The sequence below is a fragment of the Symphalangus syndactylus genome, chromosome 6, assembly GCF_028878055.3.
Source record: "Symphalangus syndactylus isolate Jambi chromosome 6, NHGRI_mSymSyn1-v2.1_pri, whole genome shotgun sequence".
Classification (NCBI taxonomy): domain Eukaryota; kingdom Metazoa; phylum Chordata; class Mammalia; order Primates; family Hylobatidae; genus Symphalangus; species Symphalangus syndactylus.
The window spans coordinates 12087810-12114163 of record NC_072428.2 but is presented as its reverse complement, the minus strand read 5'-3'; the positions used below and the strand labels follow the sequence as shown (position 1 = coordinate 12114163).

At 50.6% G+C, this 26354-nt stretch overlaps 1 protein-coding gene across 7 annotated transcripts in view; it reads left to right on the top strand.

Moving 5' to 3' along the window:
- The first annotated feature begins 19119 nt into the window (after window positions 1-19119).
- TSPAN18 (tetraspanin 18) overlaps window positions 19120-26354 on the top strand; it is a 205489-nt gene continuing 198254 nt past the window's right edge. For 5 of the 7 annotated variants that reach the window (XM_055281839.2, XM_055281836.2, XM_055281841.2 and 2 more), the window contains exon 1: window positions 19120-19390. The gene's annotated coding sequence lies outside the window, so the exon portion shown is untranslated. Of the gene's footprint in view, window positions 19391-20115; window positions 20134-20231; window positions 20316-26354 lie in introns of those variants that run through there. The other 2 variants (XM_063641840.1, XM_055281838.2) reach the window with 2 other exon arrangements.

Below are 26354 nucleotides of genomic sequence, written 5' to 3'. Positions count from 1 at the left end.
GGAGCAATCATGGACTCAGGGAGAGGCAGGGCTTGGTCAGAGTCAGGGGCAGCAGACCACAGATGAGGCCTCCCGGGGAGGCTGTGAGCCTCAACTTCCTCCCCTACACATCGGAAATGATAATAGTGCCTACCTCTTTGGCTTGCTATGAGGATTAAGTGAGAAAATGCAAAATGTCTAGAGCAGTATCTGGCCCATAGCGAGTAGTCATAGGTCTTAGTTTGTACTATTACTATTGTGACATCAGCCCGTTTCCATTTTGTTCTCCAGTCCCCAGCTAGGGCCCTGCCTCCTTCCACCTGAAGCAGCAGCATGAGTGGAAAATTGGCTTTGGGAATCTCTGAGTCCTTCCATCATAGGAATTTGTCCGGGTAGCAGAGCAGCTCTGTGATATTGTGTATTGAAACCCAAGAGCCCCGCCAGCACGACTGGAATTCAGGAGAAGGGTCCCTCGGGATTCCCTGCACAGCCTGCCAGGCCCACCCACGCTCTCCTCACTGTGTCAGCCTGGCTGAACTGGGAGGGCTGGCCTGTGGTTAGAGGAGCTGTGGTTCCAGATGACGGTCACCCTCTTAGCTACTGTGTATCCAGCACCACTGTGTACTTCACTTCATTCGCCAACCCAGTCCTCCTGAGTGGTAGGTATCCTGTCCCTGAAGAAGAAACTGAGGTTCAGAGTGGCGAGGTCAGTTTTCCACAGTAAGTGGCGGAACTGTGATCTGCACTCAGACCTGTCTAGATGGAAAGCTTGTGCTTTGTCCACTCCCAAGCACACAGAAAAGTGCTCACTTCATCCCACCCAAGCTAAACCCAATTGAGAATCCAAATCACGAATTGGTCACCAAAGACTGTGGTTAATTTAGAGACCACTGTGTGTGAAGTGCTATGCCAAGTACTGTGCTCTGATATCCCTCTTGGGGTTTCACAATTTATCTTACCACAGTAAAGTCTCTGAGAAGTCCTGCTGTAAAGAAGCCCCTTTAATATTGAGTCCCTACCAGCTTCCTGCTTGGTTGAGTTCTGTTTTCCAAGAATTCCGTTCACACCCCTTGCACAGAACAGGCTTTTGAAAAAGGTCAGTCTAGAGAATGGGAATGCTGGGGAGAATCCTTCCAGGACCTTCAGAACAAACCTACGCAGACGATGCGACTTCCTCCCCAGAGGGGCGCAGAGATAGCTGAGAACAGAAAGGGAGGGACTCCAGACTTGGAGTTTCAGAAGGGCAGGAAGTACTCAGGTACCTGGATGATAGATCTGGGGATTGCATGTGGGTAGATGCATAAAGAATGATCTCCACCCACACCTCCAGCCAGAAGGAATTATTCAGACTGTGGAGGGGGAGACGGTAGGATGTGGCCAGGGAGAGGGGTCAGGGAGCCCAGAGGATGCAGCAGGACTGGCTGTAAGGATTCAGTGTTGGAAATGGAAAGCACTGTATGAATTTTAAGCAGCAAATGAATTAAAACTGAAAATCAGATGGTTGCAAAACTGTGGGAGGGCTGGAGAAGGGCAGTCAGGGGCAGCCCCTGGCCTTTGGTTTGGAAGTTCATGCCTGTTGCTATGACTCAGACATGTGGAAGCTGCTGCCGCCACTGGAATTGCCACATACCTGCGAAGCTGGTGAGCAGACGCTAGGGCCGCTCTAGCTGCAGCTCGGTGGCTACCACCTCTCTTCCTCCTTCCCCACCTCATGGGGGCATGTTTACCTATAGAACCTCATTCATAGCCCAGATCCTAGCTGCAAAGGAGTCTGGGAAAGATGACTGCTTAGCTTTCCAACTTCCCCCTGACAGAATAAGATTCTCAACCTGGGAGTGAGTGTCCCAGAGGCTAGGAGAGCACTCAGGGCCCCTCCAAGAACCTGCCTCAACATCCAACAGTAGGCCAAACCATAGGGGCTTGTATTAGTCTGTTTTCATGCTGCTGATAAAGATATACCTGAGACTAGGTAATTTATTTAAAAAATAAAAAAGAAGTTTAATGGACTCACTGTTCCATGTGCCTGGGGACCCAGTGTAGTAGGAGAGAAAATCAGAGAGGAGATGGGGGCAGCTAGCAGGTGGATCGTGCAGGGCCCTTGCACCTTTCGTAGACTTTGACTCAGCATGAGATACCGCCATGGCAGAGTTTCAAGCTGAAGAATGAAGTGATGTGACCAACATTTTAACAGGCTCACTCTGAGTAGTGAATAAGAAGAGATACACCTGCAGCGGGGGAGGCAGGAGGAGGCAGGGAGAGCATGAGAGCTGAAAGTGAGGGGCCGTTGCAATAGCCCAGGGGAGAGATGAGGGTGTTTTGGAGGAAGATGGTGGCAGAGGAGGTGGCGAGAAATGGCTGGATTCCAGGCGCATTTTGCAAGTGCAGCTAACAGGATTTCCTGACAGATCAAATGTAGGGGGTGAGAGAAAGAGATGAGTCAGGGATGACGCCAGGGCTTTTGGCCAGAGCACTGGAAGGATGGAGTTGCAATCAACTGGAAAGATGAGGCCACGGTTCTTCCTGCTTCTTGCAGGTTCTGTGGGGAGGTGGGGAAGATGAAGAGTTTAGCCCTGAACTTGTAAAATTTACAAGTTCGAACTTATGTTCATCTTCAAAACAGCTGCCTCAGTGTTATTTCTCTGAAAGAAAAACAAAGAAAGGAACAAACAAATCTCTAGTTGGCTAAGTCATGAAGTTCTAACTCTTCAGCTTGGGCGGATGAGTCTTTAATGAAACCTGCCCAGACACATCTTCCCAGCTCTTCGCTGGGAAGAGGGGGACATCCATGTCCCCCCTGTGCTCTCAGCCTCCACTGAGCATCTCTTGTAGACCGTTCATCCATTCATTCCCTCCCTCCCTCCCTCAGCATTTGTTTAGCATCTACTCTGTCAGACACGGAATTAGGCATCAGGGCTACAACCCTCTTGGAGCTCACATTTCCCATCACCCTGTCCCCAACCCTAGTGCCTTTGCACGAATTGTGTCATTTGCTTCAAATACCAGCCAGCTCTTTCTCCTCTCCCTGTTTACCGTGTAAGGCCCAACTATTACCCTGTCCTCTGGGGGACATTTTTGATGCCTCAGACACAAGAAGGTCAATATTTCCAGTACCCTGTGTTCCTGTCATCTGTGGGGGCTTCTCGAAGGCACAGACTTGTCTTTATTCAGCCCTCTATCCCCCAATATTTGCTTGATTGCTTGAATGAATGAATGTTAGTAAGGATTCAGCAGCTCGGATCTTGGTCTGAGCCACGCTTGGCTAACGATGTCCTTTTGGTCATGGCCTCAGCAGGGATGAGCTGGCCACGATTCTAACCTTTCTAGAAAACAACTACTGGCAATATCCTTTTGAGGACCAGGTGGACCCTTACAGCCTTATGGTGGGTTCTGCAGGGTAGAGAGGAGGAGGGAGGCTCCTGATCCCAGTTAGTCTAAGCCACCAGCACCAGATATCCACTGTGGCCTCTGAGAGCCAGGGTAACCATGGAAACCAGGCATTGGGGGTGGGAGGAGCAACAAGTGGAATGAAGCCAGGCCCACAGAGAGGCCAGCAGGCCAGGCTGGGCTTTGGGGCCACTCCATGTGTATATGTATCGGGTGGGGGATGGGAGAGGTGGGGAGTGAGTGTCCCAGAGGCCAGGAGAGCACCAGCTGCAGGAAAGGGGGATCTGCAAGGCATAGACTCAGAGCTCGGAGCTCACGAAGTGTCCTTGTGTTTCCCACAGCACAGGGGCCCTGGGCTCCAGACTCCTTCTCTGAGAATCAGGAAAGAATAACAAGTGAGAGGTATAGAAAAAGGGGCTGATAGTGATAAAAGACAGCAGAGGCCCAGGAGCTGAGCAGGGAGGGCAGGGGAGGGAGAGGGAGAGGGAGGGAGAGAGAGAGAGAGAGAGAGGCTATTTGATGGGGAAACCACAGAGATGGGGAGGGAGAGAGAGAGAGCACGATACCTACATAGAGAAAGAGAACTGGCAGAAGACAGAAGGAAAAACAGCAACACAGAGACTGAGAGACACACAAGGATGAGTGGAGAGACAGAGGGAAAGGGAAGAGCCCATGGGGGAGGATGAAGTAGAAACGGGGCAGAGGTGGAGGGAGAAACAGCAACAAAGAGCAAGGGGAGGTCGGAGAAAAACGGGGCAGAGAAACGGAATCAACAAGTGGGGACACAGAGAGGGCGTCAGCCAGAGAGAGGCCAGAGTGAGAGTGAGCAAACGCGAGAGGAAGCAAACAAGTCAGAAACAGACAGTCAGGAGAAGAAGAGGGAGGAGATTGAGGCTGAAAGATGATCAGATTGGGAGAGGGCACGGGTTGAGCTACGGAGACCGGCTTCCAGCCCTACTCCAGGCAAGCCTTGGGCCCTCTGCCATGTAAAAGACCCAGAGAAAATCCCAGTCTACCCTAGAAAGTCACCAGAACTCGGCCCCTTGTCTCCCCGGGAGAGTAGCCAGGTGGGATGTCCTGTCCCAAGCCGAGGCCCAGATGCGGTGGCCCTGGCTATTCGGTGGGGGACCCTGAGGAGTAGTGGCTGCAGCAGCAATGGCAGGTTGGCTGCTGGAAGTGTTGATCAGTGGTGGCTGCCCTCCCAGGGCCCTCCATATGCTCTTGCATATGCTTAGCAACTTGCCTCTGAACTATGAGCTGTATTTACACCCGGGCAGGTGACGGCCTATTGTTGGGAAAGGAAGCTGGCAATGTTTTCCATTTCAAGGTGGTGTCGCCATCCAGGCAGGCTGGGATTCCCAGGCAACCTGCAGCTCCTGCTTAGTGAAAAAATAAGAGCTACTGCTTTGCCACCAAGAGATAAATTCCTCCCAAAAGGTAATGCCAGGAAGTAGAATTTCTCTCTCAAAGAACTTAATATTTTTTTTTTCCTGAAGACAAATGAGAGCTATAGACCCCATTATCTCCTTTTTTGCCTTGGCTGCCAGGAAGCTCAGATAAAAATGCAGTGGGGGTCTGTAGAGGAATGGGGGTCAGAGCTTCCATTCAATGTTTCAAAGTTTCATGTCTCGATTACTGGGTAAACCAATAAGAACCATTTAAAAAATTTATTCATTCATTCATTTCATTGACAGACAACCACAGAAAGTCTGCTGGGAGTCAGGATTTAACCCAGGCACCTTTCTTATCTGCTAGAAGTCATCTCCAAACACAGGTCCCAGAACACAAGACTCTCTCTAGCCCATAGTAAACATTTTTAAAATGTTTGTTCTTTGAATGAACAAATGAATTCACGACGCTGCTTGAAACCCCACTCTCCAGAACTCCTTATAAAGGCCAAACTCTTCAGCTTGGCATTTTGTAAGCCTCCCTATCTACTTATCTGGCTTTGCCGCTTAGCCCTCCCTCATGTGCATTCCATGATTTAATCATATGGACACTTCATAATTCCCAGAAACCCTCATACTGCTTCATACCCTCCCCATTTCTTCAGCTGGTGAACTCCTATACATCCTTCAAGACCCCAGTGAAACATCATTTCTCATGACAAGCCTTTCTCAGCCTCCCTAGTTGTATTTAATATGAATGTCTCTGCTTTGCTTCCTCAGCATGCTTGGGTCTTGCCTTTGTTATTGTCCCCAAGTCATGTGGCACAGCGTGGCTTCTTCCATGTCTGTCACCTCTACAAGTCTGTGAGCTCCCTGAGGGCAGTATGGGCTCTGCGGCTAGACCGCCTGAATCTAAGTCCCAGTTCTGTCCCTTACCAACACAGACTTTGGGAAAGTTATTTAATTGCTCTATGCCTCAGTTTTTCCATCTGCAAGTAGGGCTGATAATAATATCTACAATTTAGGGTAGTTGCAGGGATTAAATGAGTCAATACCTACGAGGCACCTAAAACAGTGCCTAGCAGTTTAGAGTGCTGAATAAATGTGAACTCTTGTGTTAATAGCTGTGCTACTGATCGATCTGATGGGTCCCCAGTGCCTAGCACTATGCCTGGCACATGGGAGGTCCCAGCCATGGCCTGTCGTATGGAAACAAAAACTATTAAAGCATGACCTCTGCTCGCAAAGAGTCCTAGCCCAAGGGATTCATTCCCTGTCTGTTCAGTGTCCACTGTACCAGGCTTCGTTCTAGGTGCAGCAGTAAACAAAACAATAAAGAACTATATGCTGCAGAATCTTAGAAGATCCTAAGTGCTATGAAAAATAGGACCAAATAAGTAGTATTAGGATTGCAATTTTAAATGGGGTGGCCAGGGTAATCCTGGCTGCAAAGGTGACGTTTACGGGAAGCCCTGAGAGAGGTAGGCTGTGAGTCACGTACCTATCTGGGGGAAGAACATTTCAGGCGGAGGGAACAGCAGGGGCAAAGGCCCTGGGGTGGGAACGTGTCTGGCACGTTGGTGTTAGAGGAATGACCGGGGGCTCATCTGGCTGGAGCAGAATAAGCAGATGGGAGAAGGAAAGGAGGGGACCTGAGGCGGGGGGTTGGGGAGGTAGGGGAAGACAGATTATGTTGAGCCTTGTAGGTCATTGTCAAGACTTCAGCTTTTACTCTGAGAAGCAACAGGGACAAATCCAAGCCTGTCCTCTCGATCAGTATTTTACTCTGCTTCTCAGAGGTATGTGTGGGGTGGAGGTGCTCTGTGTGGAATGCCCAGTAGAAGTGAACTCCCCTGTGGATGACACAGAAAAAAGGCCTGGATGGAGGTCTCTGGCAAGCCACAGGATGGCCAGGTGTGGTGAGGCAGGAGTCTGCCTGAGCTGTGTCTTCTTTAGCCATCCAGACCCGAACCCAGGTGATCCCTGGGCCCTTGGCCCACCAGCACTGGCTTGTTTGTCCTTTGACTTCTGAGTCCAAAGTGAAAGCTGAGGTTCCTTCCCAGTCTTTGGGGTGGCTGAGTGTTCTGTGGTTCCCCAGAAAACTGACTTTTTCCTCACCTTGGAGGGAGGTGCTTTAGGTCCTTGTTTCTTAGGCCTGTGGTAGGGCTAGCTGCTTAAGGACAAGGAGAAAGTGGAAGCTCTGCAGAGGAGACACAGCCTAGGGTAGGTGGTCTTGGATCTCTGCATCCTCGAAGACCACTACTGGGCTGGTCAGGTCTCCAGGAACCCCCAAGAAAACAGAGAAAAACAGAGAGGGAAAGAAGGGAAGATGGGTGGGAGATGGGTAGGGTGGCTATATAATTTGTCATCCAAACCAAGACACTTTGAGAATGAGAAGGCACTGCTACTAATTACAACAGCACCATCCAGGCACAAGCAGGAGCCTAGGGAGGGGTGGGGAGACAGGCAGAGGGTCAAAGACAGGGACAAGAGAAATATTGAAATAGACATGGAGGGTGTATTAGTCCATCCTCACACTGCCAATAAAGGCATACCCGAGACTGGGTAATTTATAAAGAAAAGAGATTTAATTGACTCACAGTTCAGCATGGCTGGGGAGGCCTCAGGAAACTTACAATCATGACGGAAGGGGAAGCGAACACATCCTTCTTCACATGGAAGCAGGAGAGAGAAGTACATGGCGAAGGGGAGTAAAGCCCCATATAAACCCATCAGATCTCAGGAGAACCCACTCACTGTCATGAACAGCATATGGGAGAACTGCGTCCATGACCTAATCACCTCCCACGAGGTCCTGCCCACAATATGTGGGAATCACAATTTGGATTATAATTCAAGATGAGATTTTGGGTGGGGACACAGCCAAACCATATCAGAGGGTCAGCACTGGAAGGAACTCACAGGTCATCTCACCTAACCTGGACAACTCAGAAAGGGCAGAGACTTGTCCAGGCCACCAGCACATCACCAGTAAAGCTGGCACTGGATACTTGATCACTGACATCGGTGTGGTGGTCCCTCCCCTCACTGCCTCCTGGTCTTGGGTGTACTCAAGGTCCTCTTAGAGCTCAACTGTTCCCTTGAGTTGTTATTAGTTTATTTTGGTGGGGTGGGGGGATCAGTGGTTCCAGCCTATAAAAATGGGGTATGGATTGTTCAGCGGGCTTTTATCTCTAATAAAGTGCTGTTTGTCTCCTTGGCTTGGCATCTTAGGAAGGATGAGAAGCCACCCACTATTCCCACAGGCCATCCACAGGGGTCTTCATCTGCTTGCAACATGAGGAATGGCTGGGGCCACTTCTGTGACCCAAACCCAAGCCCAGGTGCTGTGGAACCCTGGATGACAAGAACTGGCTTCCTTGCCCTTTGGCTTCTGAGTCCAAGAGTGAAAGCTGAGATTCCTTTGGGAATTACTGGCCTCCTTCTAGTAAATCCCAAAGCAGAGAGTCTTCTCCATGATCTGTGAGCTCTGCAAACCAGGGACCGCATCTGTGGTATTCACCATTATATGCCCAGTGTTTACCTAGGATAGTTGTAGGCACATGGACAGTACTCTAAAATATTAAATGTCTAAATGAAACCTCAGATTTGAGGTCTTATGCCCCAGAATGTGGCTTGGTGTGGTGCTCAGTGGACAGATGAAACATAAGATTTTTTTTTTTTGGTGGACAGGATATGCTACTTGATTTTTTTCCCTTTAGGGGACTTAACCTCCTAATTCTGTTTTGCTAAAGCTAATATTTATTGATTATTTGATTCAGTCTTTAATTCACCAGCTGTTTATTGAACCCCTACAGGTGCCAAGCACTGTGAATTAAACTCTGGATAAGGCCTCTCCAAGGTGGCTGGTTCGCCACACTCAGATGTGAGCGGCTGCGATCTGCTATGTTGCAATGGTCTGAATAGACCCAGGGTCTTGCAGCAAAGGTCAGCCTCTTAAAAATCGGAGCCACTAAGCAAACATTCTCTCGGCGCTTTATGGAGTTAAGCTGTTTATGCTGGGGAAGGATTTCTAAAAACTGCACCTGGGGACTTTTATCCACTTTATAATTGTCCCTGGTTCCTCTGTAACTGGGGATAGATCAAGCATAAGCCTGTCTCTAGGTTTATTAGAGGTTTACATATTTGGAAGAAAAAGGAAAGAATCAGGCAGGTAGTAGCAGAGACAGAGAAAAACCTGGGAAGAAGAAAAATTAGAAGGAGAGAAGTGGATATCTGGACAAATGGGGCTCAGCCCTGGTTCTGCAATAAATTCCTGGAGGAACTTGGCCAAGCCATTTACCCACTCTCATCTGCTAGCCTCCTCATCTGCAAAGTTGGTTGGGTAAAATCACTTTTGAGAAATGGCAAAGTGTTCTCTTCCTCCTGTCTGGGAGTCCTTATTCCCTGTCTTCCTGAAGAGGCTCTCGCCCATCCCTTTGTCAGAATGCTAGACGGAGATCAGCAGGCATCACTGTGAAAAACAGAGAAAGTCAAAGAAAAGCTGGTTGTTGTCCAATGCTCGTTAACTCAAGAACAAGAGCCTCTCCATATTTTTTTGGTGAAAGGTCTTCAGGGTCAGTTCACATGTTGGCACATGAACTAGCTGTTCCCATTAAATGAGTCAGGCAAGATGTGAACATTAATTTCAGTAAGTGAATCAGCCTCACTCTGAAAAAGAAAAAAAATCATTAAGTAGAATGGATGCATGCATATGTAACATGTATATATAACATATATGGCCGAGCACAGTGGCTCAAGCCTGTAATCCCAGCACTTTGGGAGGCCAAGGTAGGCAGATCAGGAGGTCAGGAGTTCAAGACCAGCCTGGCCAACATGGTGAAACCTTGTCTCTACTAAAAATACAAAAATTAGCCGGGTGTGGTGGCAGGCGCCTGTAATCCCAGCTACTCGGGAAGCCAAGGCAGGAGAATCACTTAAACCCAGGAGGTGGAGGTTGCAGTGAGCCGAGATTGTGCCATTGCACTCCAGCTCTGGGCGACAGAGCAAGACTCCGTCTCAGAAAAACAAACAAACAAAAGAAAAACATATACACAGACATGCAAGCACACACATCATAGGTATGTGCCATCACACACACACAAACACACACACACGCTCAAGCAGGGAGTGGGCCATCACCAGGGTTCCTTCCATCTCTGGGGCTCTGTGGGCCGGATGGGAATTAGAATCCCAGGGCACGGAAGAGGGCTTGATCTTCTTCCTGCCTAGGTTGTTTCCATTTAACAGATGGAAAAGCTGACGTAACAGGATAAAGCTATTAGAGGCAGCAAGATAAAGTGGCTAAGAGCCCAGTTCCTAAAGCCAAATTGCCTGAACCTGGAGCCCAGCTCTGCCATTTAGCTAGGTAATATTTGTCTAATTACTTTGCCTTTCCGTGCCTCAGTCTCCCCACCTATGAAATGGATAACGACAGTACTTAATATTTAACGAATTACTTAGAAGAGCACCCGGTCCATACTAAGTGCTCTGTAATATTAATGGAGTCAACCATTTCTGAGGGGCTGGAGAAGCCTCTGGAGTCCTCCTTCATGCCTCTGCTCCAGGGACCGTGGGTGCAGCACATGCTTGTCAATGTGAACCTGGCATGGGGTCGTTTCTTTTGAGCCTTGTCACCTTCACACATATGTTTGGAATATGGAAGCTTAGTAGGGTGGTGAACGGACAAGGTGTAAGAGTTTGCTAGGGCTGCCTTGTCAAAGTGCCACAAACTGGATGGTATGGTAGAAGAGAAAGTGATCACCTCACTGTTCTGGAGGCTAGAAGTCTGGAATTGAGGTGTCAGCAGGGCCATGCTCCCTCTGAGACTCTGGGACAAACCCTTCCTTGCCTCTTGCTGGCTTCTAGGGGTGGCCAGCAGTCCTTGGCAGTCCTTGGTTTGCAGCCGCATCCTTCAACCTCCATCTTCTCATGACATCCTCCACTGTGTCTTCACTGTGTTGGCCTCTGTGCCCAAATTTCCCCTTCTGATAAGGACATGGTCATGTTGGGTTAGTGCCTCATCTTAACTTGATCATCTGCAGAGATCATTTTTCCAACTGGGGTTTAGGACTTCAACATCTTTTTAGGGGACACAAATCAACTCATAACAGAAGGAGAGGGAAGGAGGGGGAAGGAGGAAGGGAAAGTTGGAGAGAGCAGGGAGCGGGTGCCAGCCTGTGCTGCCTGGGTAACAGGAGCAGGAGGGAGGTCCTTCCCACTCTGGCAGGCTGTCCTGACATGCCTGTCACTGTGACAGCTGGGTGTAGATCTGTCCTTGAGCCCGGTAGGAATCCAGGTTCCTCAGTTCTGCTGTCTGTTGCCCACTGGCACCCCAGAAAACGAAGCAGACATCAAAATCAATGACCAGGAGGTGAACCGGCCTTATCACTACTCCCAGCACATGCCCCAGTGGCCCGAGCACCCTGTGTAACTGCTGGGGGCCACTTAGCTTCAAAGCAGGCAGCTCTTACTGGCTAAAGAAGACTTGTAGGCCAGCCACCTGCCCTTTGTCTCAAAAGTCATGGCTACCGCACTTCTTGGTGACTCACTCTACCTCCCTGAACCTTACTGTACTCATCTGTAAAATGGGGATAATGCTAATGACCACAGGGCTTTTGGAAAGAACAGAAGAGATAACAGGCATGAAGTAGTATGAGTCAGGATACAGAGCACAGGCTGTGGAATATAACTGCCTGGGTTCAAATTCCAGCTCTGCCACTCACCAGCTAGGAGCTCTTGGGCAGGTAACTTAATCTTCCAGAGCCTCAATTTTCCCATCTGTAAAATGGAGACAACAATATTAATACATCCCTCCTCTCAGATTAGGTTTATGGTAGGGACAAAGAGGACTAAGACATTGCCTTCAAGGAGCCCACAATCTTACGGGAGAGATAAGTTGGGAGGAATAAATAGAGATACAGTGTTAAGCGAAGTGTCTAGTGCCCAGTAAGAGCTCAATAAAGTTCCTGGCTCATGGTCTTCACAGTTTTGGCTTCCTCTAAGCATGCAGTAGGCTCTCAATGCATCCTTTGTGCATCAATTAGACTTGGTCTGCCAGGAAAATAGATACCACAGTCTTTAGTCATTACCGTGTGCCCTGTGGTGAGCACTTTTGCGTGTGTTATTTCAGTTAACCTTCCCAAACTCCAAGATTGTTATCCTCTCCATTTTGCAGAGGAGAAAACTGAGCTTCAGGGAAAGGAAGTAAATTGCCCAGGGTCACGGATTTCAGCCCTGATCTAATCTTGCCTCCAGGGTCCAAGAGCCATTCCGACACCTCAAGGAAGTTGATCTGAATCACCATTACTTCCATGGTGGGATTTTCAGCAACTCAGAGGTGGTATCTGCTCAGGTACCAGAGAGCCCTGGGCCATGCACCCATCTCTAGAGTTTTCCAAGGGGAACTCCTGGACACTGCCCGAGATCCCTGGTTGACAGATATGTGTTTGCCTTCCCATTTCTTCTCTTTTCATCCAAGTGCAGAGGAGTGGATGGACATAGGGGCTCTGGAGCCAGGCAGCAGGGGCACGGGGACTAATCGTTCAGCGGGAAGAGGGTAGCTGTGAGCAGGTGAGTCTGGGAGAGCAGAAAACGAAGCAGAGAACAATAATGTGGGAGGCAGGATCCAAACTTCCCTAAACTCTGAAGTCAACGTGCTGGTAGATTTGGATAACTCCCTCTTGCCCATCCCCAGCTTTATGACAGTGTTATCATCAGTGAAATGGAAGAGACTTTGCATGAGATGAGTCTGAAGTTTTTTGTTTTTTGAGACAGAGTCTCGCTCTGTCACCCAGACTAGAGTGCACTGGTGCGAGCTTGGCTCACTGCAACCTCCACCTCCTGGCTTCAAGTGTTTTTCCTGCCTCAGCCTCCCAAGTAGTTGGGGTTACAGGCACCCACCATCACCACGCCCAGCTAATTTTTGTATTTTTAGTAGAGACGGGGTTTCACCATGTTGGCCAGGCTGGCCTCGAACTCCTGACCTCTGGTGATCTGCCCGCCTCAGCCTCCCAAAGTACTGGGATTACAGGCGTGAGCCACCATGCCCAGCCTAGTTGAAGTTTAAAAATTCACTGATTGCATTGATTATGCCAGGGACCATATGCATTCTTTGTTCGTACTCAGATATGAGTGCCCACGTACACAGCCAGTTCCTGGCCCACAGTTGAACCTTCACAAATATTTGTTGCATGACTGAATTGTACCAGGTGCCCTGTGAGACTCTGAATGCTAAAACTATAATCTCAGCAGCTCTACACAGACAATAATGGTGATTTTAAAAGTCTTACATTTGTTACATGCTTGCTGGTTTTGAAAGCCTCTTTGCAGAAGTCATCTCCTTCAGTGTTCACAACAGTTACGCAGGTGTTAACATCTCCCTTTATAGATGAGAAGACAGGCTTAGAGAAGTTAGGCCACTCCTCCAAGGTTGCACAGCCAGAGGTTCAAGGCCAGGACTGGTCCCAGGTCACCTGACCTCCCTGCCCACTCCTCTCTCCCTGTCACATGAAGATGTGGTCCGGATGTAAATACAATGAGAAAGGTTTGAATCTCAGTTCTTTATTTGCTGGTGACTTTGAGCAGGTCTCTGAGCTTCCCTCTCTGTAAAACAAGCTTCCTGACCATCTCTGCTTTATGGAGTTGTTTGGAGGCTTAAGTAGGCTTGTAGGCCTCTAAAGGCTTTATCACAGTGCCTCATGTTAAATATTAAGAGTCTAAAGCACAGGGAGACAAAGTAACTTCCCCAAAGCCAAACAGCTGGTGAACAAAGGAGACAGGTTTTGAACCTGGGTTTATCTAACCTCGCAACCTAAGCGTCTACCCAAGTAAGCACTCCATAAATGGCAGTTATTGGTATTGTGTTGTTGACTATCAGTTAATTTAAAAGTGAAGGTGGAGGATGAAGTTTCAGCAATCTCTTTATCCAGCAGGACCTTCCCTTGCTATTCCCGGGGAGTTACTCTTTGGAAAGTTCAGCCACAATGCATTCAGAGGAAGCTTGACCCTGGACCCCTCCCAGCAAAGCCATCCAGATTCTACCTCTTTTCCTGCAGGGTATGTGTGTGTATGTGTGTGTGCACACGCGTGTGTCCCTGGGAATTGCAAGCATTCCTGAGGGTGAAGAAGGAGCAGGCAGGCCCTTGGACCTTGTGTTAAAAACACTCAGAGAGGCTGGGCCTGGCCTGTGTGTAGCTTGTTGAAGGGAGAAAAAGAGAGAAAGTTGAGGAATCCCTGAGCTAGTCGAGGCCCGGAGGAGTCAAGACCACATCCTTCTAACCTCCACAGGGTGTTCCTAAGATTTGTGAATTTATTTCCATGAAAGTCATTGCAAAGATAAACAAATTTAATCACTCAGTTGTACATTTAATGAACTGTCACGTTTTGGAAATGATTGCAAATTACATATGAAAGGAGACAATTCAGAAAAAAATCAGGGAGGCAATGATTAAACATTTAAAATGCAGACTGCCTTGGCAAAGCTAGGTTGTAAGGTCAGCATGCCTCTGTGGAAAGAATCTGCCAAGTCTAGTGTTATCCAAACAGCCAGTCAAGCATTGGGCTCACCTGTATTGCGTATTTATCACGTGCCAGGAGCTATACCAAAGAGTTTCCATGAGACCCTCACAGCCACCCCGTGCTAGAGTTGCAGTTACGATTCCCATTTAGAAATGCATGGGTGGCTGGCTCAAGGTGGCACAGTTAGGAGGTGGCATAAAAAATTCCCCTGGGTGGCCAGGCGCAGTGGCTCATGCCTGTAAGCCCAGCACTTCGGGAGGCTGAGGCAGGCGGCTCACGAGGTCAGAAGATCGAGACCATCCTGGCTAACATGGTGAAACCCCATCTCTACTAAAAAATACAAAAAATTAGCTGGGCGTGGTGGCGGGCGCCTGTAGTCCCAGCTACTTGGGAGGCTAAGGCAGGAGAATGGTGTGAACTTGGGAGGTGGAGTTTGCAGTGAGCTGAGATCGTGCCACTGCACTCCAGCCTGGGCGACAGAGCCAGACTCCATCTCAAAAAAAAAAAAAAAAAAAAAATTCTCCAGAGTACGAACTCTGCACTGGGACTTGGAGACCCAGAGATGAACAAAGCAGGGCCCCAGACCTTGAGAATCGCGCAGCCTAATCAGCCATCACGTTATAAATGTCAGGAGCCAGAGGTCATCGCTTCTAGTGATTTCAAATGCCTTTTAAGCGAAGGACACTTTCTCCTTGAAATCTCATATGAGACATCATCATGCAAAACAGATGAAAAGGGAACCTGTTTCTGGCTAAAGCTGGGAGGGAGATTGCTCTTCCTCTCTCACCATTCTCATTCTTAAGATGCCTAGGAGCAGTGCCTACCAACCCAACTTGAAACCTGCTGATCTTTTCCAGGTGCCTCATTTCACAGATGGTAACACTGAGGCCCAGAGAGGGGAAGGAATCACGCAGATGGCCCAGACTGGAATGTGGCCTGTGGACTCCTGGTTCAGGGATCTTTGCTGGGCATTAGGTCTGCAAATGCCCACCCCAGGTGTCCTGTGTACAGTGATTGGGGTGTAGAACCTGGGTGGTGCAGCACTAGACACGCTTTGGTGAATCTGGGGCTTTTAGGCCAATTCAACTTTTTTCTCCAGATGCTGGAGAAAGCGAAGCCTAAGAGCTTCCTAGGGGAAAGGTATTTTCAGAAGAACCACTTCCACCGGATGCCCTAATTCCAGAGGTGTTGGAAGCGCGCTGGCCTGGGAGTCAGGAGTCTGGGTTCAACGCCCAGCTCTTAATCATGATGAGAACCTAGTCTGTGTTTCTTCCTCAGTTTCCCTATTGGTGAAATGAAGTGCTTGGATTACAGTGAATTCTCCACAGGGTTCCTTCCTGAATCTTTTTAGAACTTTCGGGCCAGGCCACTTCTGGGTTGCTGCCAACCTAGACTCCAGTGGGTCAGCTCTGGCCTTCCCTGCTCCTTCTCCCTCCTGAGGACTGCCCATCCATCCACAGCCCCACCGCCTTCTCTTTCGTTCCTTCCCAGCCTCTCCCCTCTCTAGCCCCTCTCCTTGGTGGAGCCTTCACCTTCTAAGTTTCCTGATAAGCCACAATCTTGGTGCCTTACTTGCTTTCATCAAACAGCCAGAAGGATTCTATGGGCCATTTGCCCAAGTCTCCATTTTACAGATGGAAGGACTGAGGCCAAAGAAGGAGGGATTTCCTCAAGATTCCCTTGTGAGAGGGAGGTGCGGTCTTCCTGTTACCTCAGTCGGCCTTATCTTGTCCAGGACTAAATTCTTGAGGCGCCTAACTTTAAAAAAATAAAGTACTTTTTTGGCCTAATATAAGATTGGTTCAAAAGTAATTGTGGTTCTCACCATTACATTCAATGGTGAGAACCACAATTACTTTTTTTTTTTTTTTTTTTTTTGAGACAGAATCTAGCTCTGTCGCCAGGCTGGAGTGCAGTGAAGCAATGTTGGCTCACTGCAACCTCTGCCTCTCAGGTTCAAGCAATTCTCCTGCCTCAGCCTCCCAAATAGCTGGGATTACAGGCACGTGCTGCCATGCCCAGCTAATTTTTGTATTTTTAGTAGAGACGGGATTTCACCATGTTGGCCAGGATGGTTTCAATCTCCTGACCTCCTGATCCACCCACCTCGGCCTCCCAAAGTGTTGGGATTACAGGGGTGAGCCACCGCGCCCAGCCCACAATTACTTTTGCACCAATACATAGAATTATGTTTCCCAATTGAGAGGACATCCGAAATGTTCAAGGAAATTAAGGTCATTGGAGGTAATCCAAGGGCCTCCAATACCCTAACTGACCTGATGAGGAGTGGGAGTGGAGGGGGTCCCTTCGCAGTTCTCTTTTCATCAATGCTCTTGATGAAGAGTTTGTTGCTAATGTGTCTTTTTTTTATTATTATTATACTTTAGATTTTAGGGTACATGTGCACAATGTGCAGGTTTGTTACATATGTATCCATGTGTACTAATGTGTCTTTAACACCTTTCTAGCCTTTGCTAACCTCCCTTTCAAAGAGAAAGTGGGGCCTGAGCTTCAGCACCTCCTCAGGCAGCAGTATCTTGTTAGACTGTATTATTATTATTGTGGTTAAAGATACATTGTTAGAATTTAATAACACTTATTTTCATTGTATTTATTTTAATGGTTACCTTCCATTTATAGTAATGTGATGCTGGCTTTCCATTTATGGTAATAATTTAACATATCTTTTTAAAAACAAGCTCACTTAAGTAAATCAAAAAACATGAAAAAATGAGAGTTGATTTAGAGAAGCCTATTCAGCAGATGTCCTTAGCTAATGCACAGTTAGGGCCAGGTCCTCCATGGAGGCTGGAGAGAGGCTGGGGTCCGGGAAACTGACCTGGAACTGGAGTCACGGGCCGAGCTGGTTGTCTAAGTTGTGCAGCGGGTCTGCACCCTCTTCCCCTGCGCCTGCCCCCTTCTGCCAAGCCCCAGACCCTTAGAGACTCTATCCCTCCCTCTGGCTGTCTCTGGTCTCCACTTCGCAAGCTCCAGCACCCTCGCTGTGGGCTTCCCGTTTTTCCTCTTTAAATGTATGTGGCGCCTGGTGTCCAAGGAGGCTCACACGGGGCCTCTCCCAGCAGCATTCCACAAGTGCAGGGCCTTCGGGGTGCTCAGCCTCCACCCTCCATTCTGTTTTGGCAGCTGAAGGGTGAATGTGGGGCCCTTCTCCTCGTTCTCCTTTTATAGAAATTCCACCATCAGGGACTTGCTCCCGTTGGGTGAAACTTTGCTCACTATGGGTCCCTTTGAAACCGCGGATCCAGGGATTTTTCTTCCAGCCACGTGCCTACTCTAAGAGTCCCGGCAACGCGGTGAAGTTCTTGAAAGGACCAGACATCCCCAAAGTCCTTACAGGGACGAATCCATTTCCTGGAATGTGGGCAAGGAAAGGCAGCCACTTCCTGCCTCTCCAAACTCTGGCTGGTGGCTGGGTGCAGTGGCTACGTCTGTCATCTCAGCACTTTGGGAGGCTGAGGTGCGAGGATCACTGGAGGCCAGGAATTGGAGACCAGCCTAGGAAACATGGTAAGATTCCAGCTCTGCAAAAAAAAAAAAATAAAAATAAATACACACACACACACACACACACACACACGCACCAAAAAGAACAACAGAAAACATTAGCGAGGCATGGCATGCCTGTGGTCCCAGCTACTCAGGAGGCTGAGGTAGAAGGATTGGATTGCTTGAGCCCAGGAGGTCGAGGCTACAGTGAGCCGTTCAGGAGGTTGGGCAACAGTGAGCTGTGCTTGTTGACCAGGCTCGTTCAGCCTGGTCAACAGAGTGAGAACTTGTCTCAAAAACAAAACAAAAACAAAAAGACCCTCCTCCCACCAAACTCTGCCCAGTGGCCTGACTACCAACATTCATATACAAGACAGGAGCAGAGTCAACTCCTTCCTATCAGTCACTCCTTAGTGAGAATCAGCTGGCCAAGGGGCCTCCTGCACAGCTGATGTGTGCTTGAATGCCGAGGGCCCACGGGGATGGGGTGTGGGAGCTTCCAGCTGGGACTCAAAACAGAGTTGCCAAGGGGAAGAGGAGTGGGCTATCCCAGCCTCTGTCATCAGCACTTTCACTTGGGCTGTCAGCTTTGATCTGCTTGCTTGTCCGTTTTGTCTGGGGCAGGGCCGGGTAGTTGTTTAGAGGAGGATTAGAGGTTAAAAGTCTCAGGCAAGTCATGTCAGGGGTTGGGAGCCGGTGCTGCTGTGGCAGCAGTACAGAGAAGAAAAGATAAGCTCCCCAGCACCGCAAGAACCTCAGCCCTCAGGCCGGAACACAGATCTGGCCCCTTGCAATCAAGTCATTTGCATCTGACCTGGGGTCAGGCCCCTCCATGCTGGAAGTCCACTTTCTTATCTGCAAGTCAGAGGAGGGTGAGTTCCCCAGGCTTTCAACAGGTACTTCGCCCGGCAGCGGGAAGCCGCGGAGCCCGATTGGGACCGAGGATCTCACCCCAAGCCCTGCGTTTGGGTTCCGGGGTCAGCTGAAAGTTCCCCTGGAATAAACACTTCGGGTCCAGCATGCCCCTCTCCCCACTCCCGCAACGATCTTCCGAATTCAGACGCAGCGAGGGCCCGCGAGCAGAGCGGGAGGTGGTCGGAGGCGGAGGAAGGGGAGATGGGCAGAGGGTGGGCGCAGGGACCCCCAGACAAGGCCTGGACGCGGGGCTGGAGGCGGAGGCGGAGGCTGGCAGGAGGCTAGGGGCAGCCCGCGGAGACACGCTTCTCGACAGCAGCGGCGGCTGGAGCCGGGAGGGGCGGAGGTTTGGGGAGGGGGAGGGAGCGCCGGGGAGGGGAGGGACGGACGGCGGCGGAGGTGGGGCCGGCGGGCTGGCGGGCGTGCAGCTGCCGCCGGCGTCGCGGGGCTCCAGGCTGCGGGGCGGACGTAGCGCCGAGCGATCCACCGCGGAGCCGCGCGAGGCCGCCCGAGCCCCGGTCCCAGCCCCGAGCCCCGAGCGAGCACCGCCGCCTCGCGCCGCGGGTATCCGGACGCGCCGCCACCGCCGGGAAGGCAGCCGGCGCCGGGCAAGTTGCGAGCGCGCCCCTCCGACCAGGAAAGTTTCCCCCCGGCCGCCGGCGGGAGTTGGAGCGGGGTCCGGCCGCCGCCGCTGGAAGGTATGGGGCTCCGCATCTCCGTGCCCTCCGCACGCCGCCGCCGCGTCCCCAGGGACCTGGGGACCCCCACCCGCCGCCTCGGGGGTGCTGCTGGACGCGGCGGGGGAGTGGGGTGGAGTAGGGATCCCAGGACGGTCCCGGGAAGCCCAGCAACCAAGTTCCACTCAAACTAGCACGCGGGGGTTGGGGGGCCGGGGACGGTCTCGCCCCTTGCCTGCCCGGAGTCCGCCGAGGGCCGGGGGCTGCGCCGAGGGCCGGGGGCTGAGCCGAGGACAGGTGCAGAGCCGGTGGGTTCCCAACGCTCCGGGTGGGGGAGTGGGGGCTTCTGGAGAACGGCGCGGGGTGGCAGGTGTGGTTGCAAGGTTCGGGGTTTCGGCCAGGGCTGCGCCCGGAAAGGGGCTGCTCGCCACGCCACCCGGTAGGACAGGGAGGGACCAGGGACTGGGAGCGGCGATCGGGGCCGGGAGGGCTGTGGGGCCCGGCAGCGGCACTGAGGGCGGGCTGCCTTTGGGGTCCCTGGCAGCGGGGCGGGGCGGGGCGAGGCGGGGCGGAGGCGCCACGCGTTCCTCCAGGACCCCCCCCTTATTCCTTAGGTGTGTGCGGTTTGGAGAAGCGGAGACTCCATGGGGTGCTGGGTGGGTGGGAGGCTGGGGCATGTCCAGATTTAGGGGGCAGCGGGAGCCAGTTGGTAGGGTGCTCGGCTCGGGTGGGATCGCTCCGGCTCCGGGTCCTGCTGGAGTGAGGTGAGTGGGCTCCCGCCAGGGGGCGCACTGCCCCGGCCCTCGCCCGCAGGAAGCGCGTTCCGGCTCCTGCGAGGCAACTGCGCCGACATCCAGGACGCAGGGACCACAGACACCCAACTTACGCGGGGTCCCGCCCCGAGGAGCCCGCCCTACACTAGCCAGACGGGGGAGCGGGACCAAGGGTGAGGCGAAGGGTTCACAGTTATAACTGCGCCGTGGGCTGGAAAGGCTGGAAGTCAGGATGTGATTTTTCTCGGGAAGGCTGGCAGGGCAAGTGGATGAGTAAGAAATTTACCCCCAGAAAAAGACGTAAGAAACTACAACTGCGAATTGGTGCAGAGAGAGTGGGTTGGGGAATTAACTTTTTGACGCTTCTTGGAGTTGCAGAAACCCAAACCCCAAAATGCATGCACCCTTTTTGTAAAAGCTGCATCTTTGTTCCCTGGATCTGGCCGAATCCCTGTCTGGTGAAGGCAGGATGGGGGTCTTGGGGTATCCTCTCTCTGGGCACAAGTAAACTGGGAGGCACAGGGCAGGCGGTGGGGGATGGGGCCTTAAAGACTTCAGCAGTCCAGGCTGAAGTGTTAAATTTCTCAGCAGTCAACGAGCTCTGGCCCCGACCCTCATCCCCTGGGTCTGTGGTCTCTAGGCCACATTCGTCTGGTCATTTCACAATTATTGGTGGAAATCTGCCCTGGGTCCCAGTTATCCGGCCTGAGGGTCCCTGTATGTTGAGTCTGTGTGTCTGTGCCTTGGGAAGTCGACGGCTGCTGGCATCTCTGAGGAATGTCATCTTTGTCTTGTGTGGGGCTAACATTGAAGGGACACTGGAAGGACTATTGTCTCATCTTTCTCTCCAGTTCTCTCCCTCCTCCTATCACCCCAAGTGAGTGCAAAGGAGCAAATCATAGATTGTGCCATGGCCTCATTGTGGTTGGTAGAAGTTTTCATCTTTCTCTTGGCTGGTAACCTGTGCTCCCTGGGCAGCCCCCCTCGTGCTCCCATGTCCTTAATGTCCCTTACAAAGGTGGGGGAAATGGGGGTCCCTGAAAGAGATGAGGTTCCTTCGTTCAGTGTAGTCTGCCACATGTTTTTGTTGGATGCTACCGAAATGCTCCAGGACAAAGTTGCCGTAAAGACAGATCAGCATGATTTTTATTTTGAATAGAAGACGAGGAGGAGAGAGGAGAGAAAGGAAAGGGTGGAGAAGCCTGCTGTCTCTGGATAGGTCTTTAAGACATTCCAGGGGGCTGGAAAACAAAAGAAGTTTTTTTTGTTGTGTTTTGCTTTTAGTGACTCTTGTTTTTCTGTGGAGGGAAGCCTGCATGGACCAGCCCTGCCTGGGAACCTGCCTGGGAGCATGGGGCCCCTAGAAGGCCAGCGTTTCCCGTGTTCTGTCCCTCCCCTCTTCTCCCCACCCCCACCCCACTTTTCCTGAATTGGAGAGGGAATTGAAGCTCCCCAAGGGCTACTAAAGTCTGTGTTTGGGCTCAAAGTATCTTGTGTGGGTTCAGTCTTCTCCCAGGCAAACTCCAAGATCTCTGATTTAGCAACATTTCAAGTCTTGGGCACTCTGTTTCCTTGTCTCCCTTGTGCCCAAACCCATTCAAACAGCCAGTATATGTGGTGCTTTTACCCAACCCTAGGCTGAAATGGTAGCACATCATTGAAGGCTCCAGGACACTTTCTAGAAGCGGAAGTTAGTTGGGTTTAGAATACCTTGGGGTTGGGTTTAGGACACCTTGGGCTGAGTCCAGGAAGGAACCCTCTGCCCTTTAAAAAATGAGATTTTAATGGTCTGAGGGGTGTGTTGGAGGGCAGGGCGCTGGGTAGGGACACGGGATTAATTGAAGGATGTGTGGGAGGGGGTGCCAGGAAGAGGGAAAATCGCAGATTTGAAATCTAGCTCTTCTGAGTCATCCATGTGGCCTTGGGCAAGTTATTTCCCCTCTTGAGACTGCTTCTTCAGTCTGTAAAATGAATATGTTGGCTGAGGAGATTCTGAGCCATCTTGCAACTTAGAGCCGGAGAGTCTAACCTTTTAGGGGGCTGGGCAGCCCTGCTCCATTCCTTCCGCCTTCCATTCAGTGGAAGGCGCCTCTCCGGGCTGGTTTGCCTCTCTCTGCCCGCCTGTACACAGCAAAATCCTGCGTTGAGTGAATGCAGCAGATTCAGAAACCAGCTCCTGTCATCAGAGCTGAAGGACAAAGTGCCCAGCAGTTTTGGGGAGAGAGGGGAATGTCTGTAACCAGTCCCTGCTGGGATCCCCATGTTAGTCTGCAGGCTTGCTCCCCACTCTTCCTTAGGAAGAGCCCTTTCAGTTCCTGGGCTGCAGGTTTTAGGGACCTCTCCCTTTCAGGAGGGCTGCTCTTCTGGCCTATTTCATCAGCCATTGAGAGGGAAAATCAGGAACATGTGTTCATGCTCAGCTGGGGTGCAGCACAGGGAGGGGGCCTTGGAAACCAGCACTCTGGTCCCACGGAGCAGATGACACCCATTGATCAGGCATTTCTACCACCTGATGCCATTGAGCAAATGCACCAGCTTGGGCTCCTCCTGCCACCCGGGCTGGCACCTTGGACCTGCAGTAGCGCTCCATCTGAGGGAGTGGGGGTGGATCATGAAACACTTTTTTTTTTTTTTTTTTTTGAGACAGAGTCTTGCTCTGTTGCCCAGGCTGGAGTGCAGTGGTGCAATCTCGGCTCACTGCAACCCTCCGCCTCCTCGGTTCAAGTGATTCTCCTGCCTCAGCCTCCCCAGTAGCTGGGATTACAGGTGTGTGCCACCACGCCCGGCTAATTTTTTGTGTGTTTTTAGTAGAGACGGGTTTCACCATGTTGGTCAGGCTGGTCTCGAACTCCTGACCTCGTGATTCGCCTGCCTTGGCCTCCCAAAGTGCTGAGATTACAGGTGTGAGCCACCGCACCTGGCATTTGAAACACTTTTTATAAAGAATGGGAGAGTAAGATGGTGAGCCTGTGTTTGCAGCTGGCAGGGCTGGTCTTTCATCTGGGTACTTGTTGTCTTGAGATCCAGCTCTTGCCCCTGGTCTGCACCCAAGACTGCTGGCTTAATTCGTGAATTCAACAACTTGGAGAGGAGCAAAAACGTGTTCACTGGTGGTGGGCAAGTGTGTACAAAAGGCAACGGGATGGAGCAGAAAGGTAGCTGAACCAGGCACTGGGAGACTTGTGTTCTAGCCCTGATACTGTTACAGATGGAGCGATGTGGCCTTGTGTGAGTCACAGCCCCTCTCTGAGCCTCGGTTTCTCTATTTCTTTAGAGGCAGCAGTGCGTGGTGGTTAAACTGCCTGGATTTGCCTGTTGGCTTTATCCTTCATATCAGTTATGTGACCTTAGACCATTCAACCCCTGGTGCCTCCATCTCCTGATTTGTAAAATGGAACTAGTAATACCCCATCAGATTGTTGTGGATAGTCTTTGAGATAAAACTAGTAAAACGTTTAGCATAATGCCTGGCATACAGTAAGTGATCAATAAGTGTTCACTGTCATCATCATTGTCATGATTATCATTATTACTATTATTGTGAAATGGGAGGGATTAACTTTGGTCCTTTCTAGTTTTATGGGGCCTGGATTATGTGTGTGTGTGTGTGTGTGTGTGTGTGTGTGTGTGAGAGAGAGAGAGAGAGAGAATCTGTCTTTGGGGTAGAAGGCAAGGGTGAATAAGTTGCTTTTTTGGTTCTTTCCTTCCTTTCTCTGCCTCATTGAGGGACTCCTGAATCTTGTGGCTATGCTCATGGTAGCCCCGTCCCCATGGCAAGAAGCCCAATTTGATGTCACTGACAATATCCTGGCTCCTGGCAGTTGAGGGATGATATTTCATCAGCTAGCATTTGCCTGTCCTTTCCCTTCCACCCTTTGTTTCCCACCCTTCACCATGGTATGAAAACCATATGTGCAGATAATGTGTTTAAGCTGATCAGCCTCTCCCAGAGTCACCCAAATAAAAGGCCATCTTCCTAGAAGACACTTTCGACTTTAAGATAAATAATCTGGTTCTTCTGTTGTGTTGCTTTATGTCTGGCTGGCCCTGAATCCCTTTTTGTGTTCTGCCCATGGTCTGCTCCAAGGACGTGGGCTGGGCCAGGTCTGTGGTCTAAAGCTTTGGACCTTATTGGCCATGCTGGCTGGGGCAGCCTCTTCAAGCAGCTTGGGAGGGAACAGGCCAGGCTGGGCCTCTGACTCATCTTGTTGCAGCACGGCTGCTGCTCTGAGATACCCCAGAGATGATTATCATGGGGGCAGACACTTGGGGAATGCTGCCGTCCGCCAGGAGCTTGACAATGCTTCATCCTGTCTCCGCCTACAAGGATGGTTTAGATACTGCCCCCATTCTGTAGATTAGAGAGTGAAGGCTCAGGAAGAATTCAGAGTAAGTGGTGGGATTGGGATTTGATCCTCGGTTGATCTGATTCTCTTATCCTGTATGCTAAACCACTATATTATATTTCCTCTTGTATCAAAACCTCCTGTGAGCCGAAAAGCCCCAGGAATGATATCTCTTAGACTGAATCAAGCCCCCTCCTCCCCGCCTTTGATCATCTTCCAGGCTGAGAGCACCTTATGAGATTCCGTTTTTGTCCCGCATGGATTACTCAGGCATCTTGGGGACAGTGATGAGTAAGAGTTTTTTGGGACACGGCTGCTTATGGAGGCGTTAGAGGGGGGAATGATCTTATTAAACAACAAAAGGTTGTAATGGAAAGAGGATGCATATTGGAGTCACAGATCTGAAATTTGAATCCCGATTCTGCAGTTTACTGGCTGTGTGGCCTTGGCTTCCTTATCTGTGAAAATCAGAATAACAGCAACCACAGATGACTGTAAAATCTCGGTGGCTTAACAAAACGATTAACTCCTGATCGCATTACTTGTCTAACATGGGTCCCTGTTCCTCACAGTCACTCAGGGGGCCCAGGCTCCAAAGATGATGACTCCACCATCTTTGTAACTGCCCCTTCTAAAGTATGTGGCCTCGAAAGTTACTGCAGATGAGGAAGAGGGAGAAGGGAAAGCCACACTAATACTCAACTGCTTTGGCCAGGAGGTGACACACATCACTTCACCTCCAGCACCTTGGTCAGAACTGTCATCTGGCACCAAACCAGCCCCCAGGGAGGCTGAGAATGTAAGGAAGTACATGGATATTTGATGAGCACTAAGTCTCTGCATTTACATTTACCCTAGTAGAGTGCTTTAAGGATCAATTGAGATGATGCATTTAAAGCTTCTAGTATAGACCTGGTATGTTGTTGGTTGTTAACCCATAGAAGCTTCCTTTCCCTAATAATCCCTGATGTGCATTGTTCTTTATAGATGACAGACTGTGTATATTGAAATTATTTCTGGGCAGATCGTATTGTGCCTATAACATACCAGAGGGAGGTGAGTCCATGCATGGCAAGGGCACTATAAGCCAGGCCCTGAATCTTCAGCCCAGTTCTCCCATGACTTCCTTTGGCTTACTGAAATTTGCTGCTCTGAGAACTTTTTCCAGCATGTCTCCTAGGATCTTTCAGAACCCACTTCTGCTCCTGTCTCCTCCCCCTGTTCTTCAATAGGGTGGAGTATCTGTATTCATTTTATGGATGGTGAGGAGGGGAGGTTGCAGGAACTATCTGGAAACTAAGGGAGAAGGGTCTGGCCATGAGGTGAGACAAGCCAGAGTCTTAGGTATTCGTAGGGAGAGCCGTAAGAATTTGGGCCCCACATTTGGGCCGCTTTGGGAATTGCTGTGCAGCCAAGCTTTGGGGTACCCCTCCAAGGCACACCTGGTGCTGCTACCTGCAGCTCCCATCCACCTACGTACCTCCATGCTGGCCCATTGTGTCCTTGTGAGAGTGGGCAGGGAAGTGGAGGGTCCTGCTATAGTCTGGTTTGTTTGACCCTCCAAATCTCATGTTGAAATTTGATCCCCACTGTTGGAGGTTGGGGGGGTGTTTGGGTCATGGGGGCGGATCCCTCCTGAGTGGCCTGGTGCCCTTCTTCAAGTGAGTTCTCATGCTGTCAGTTCCCAGGAGAGCTGATTGTTAAAGAGCCTGGCTCCTCCCTCCCCTCTCTCTTGCTTCACCTCTCACTGCGTGCTCTCTGCACATGCCAGCTCCCCTTCACCTTCTGCCCTGAGTGGGAGCAGCCTGAGGCGCTCTCCAGAAGCACATGCTGGCACCATGCTTCGTGTACCACCTGCAGAACCAT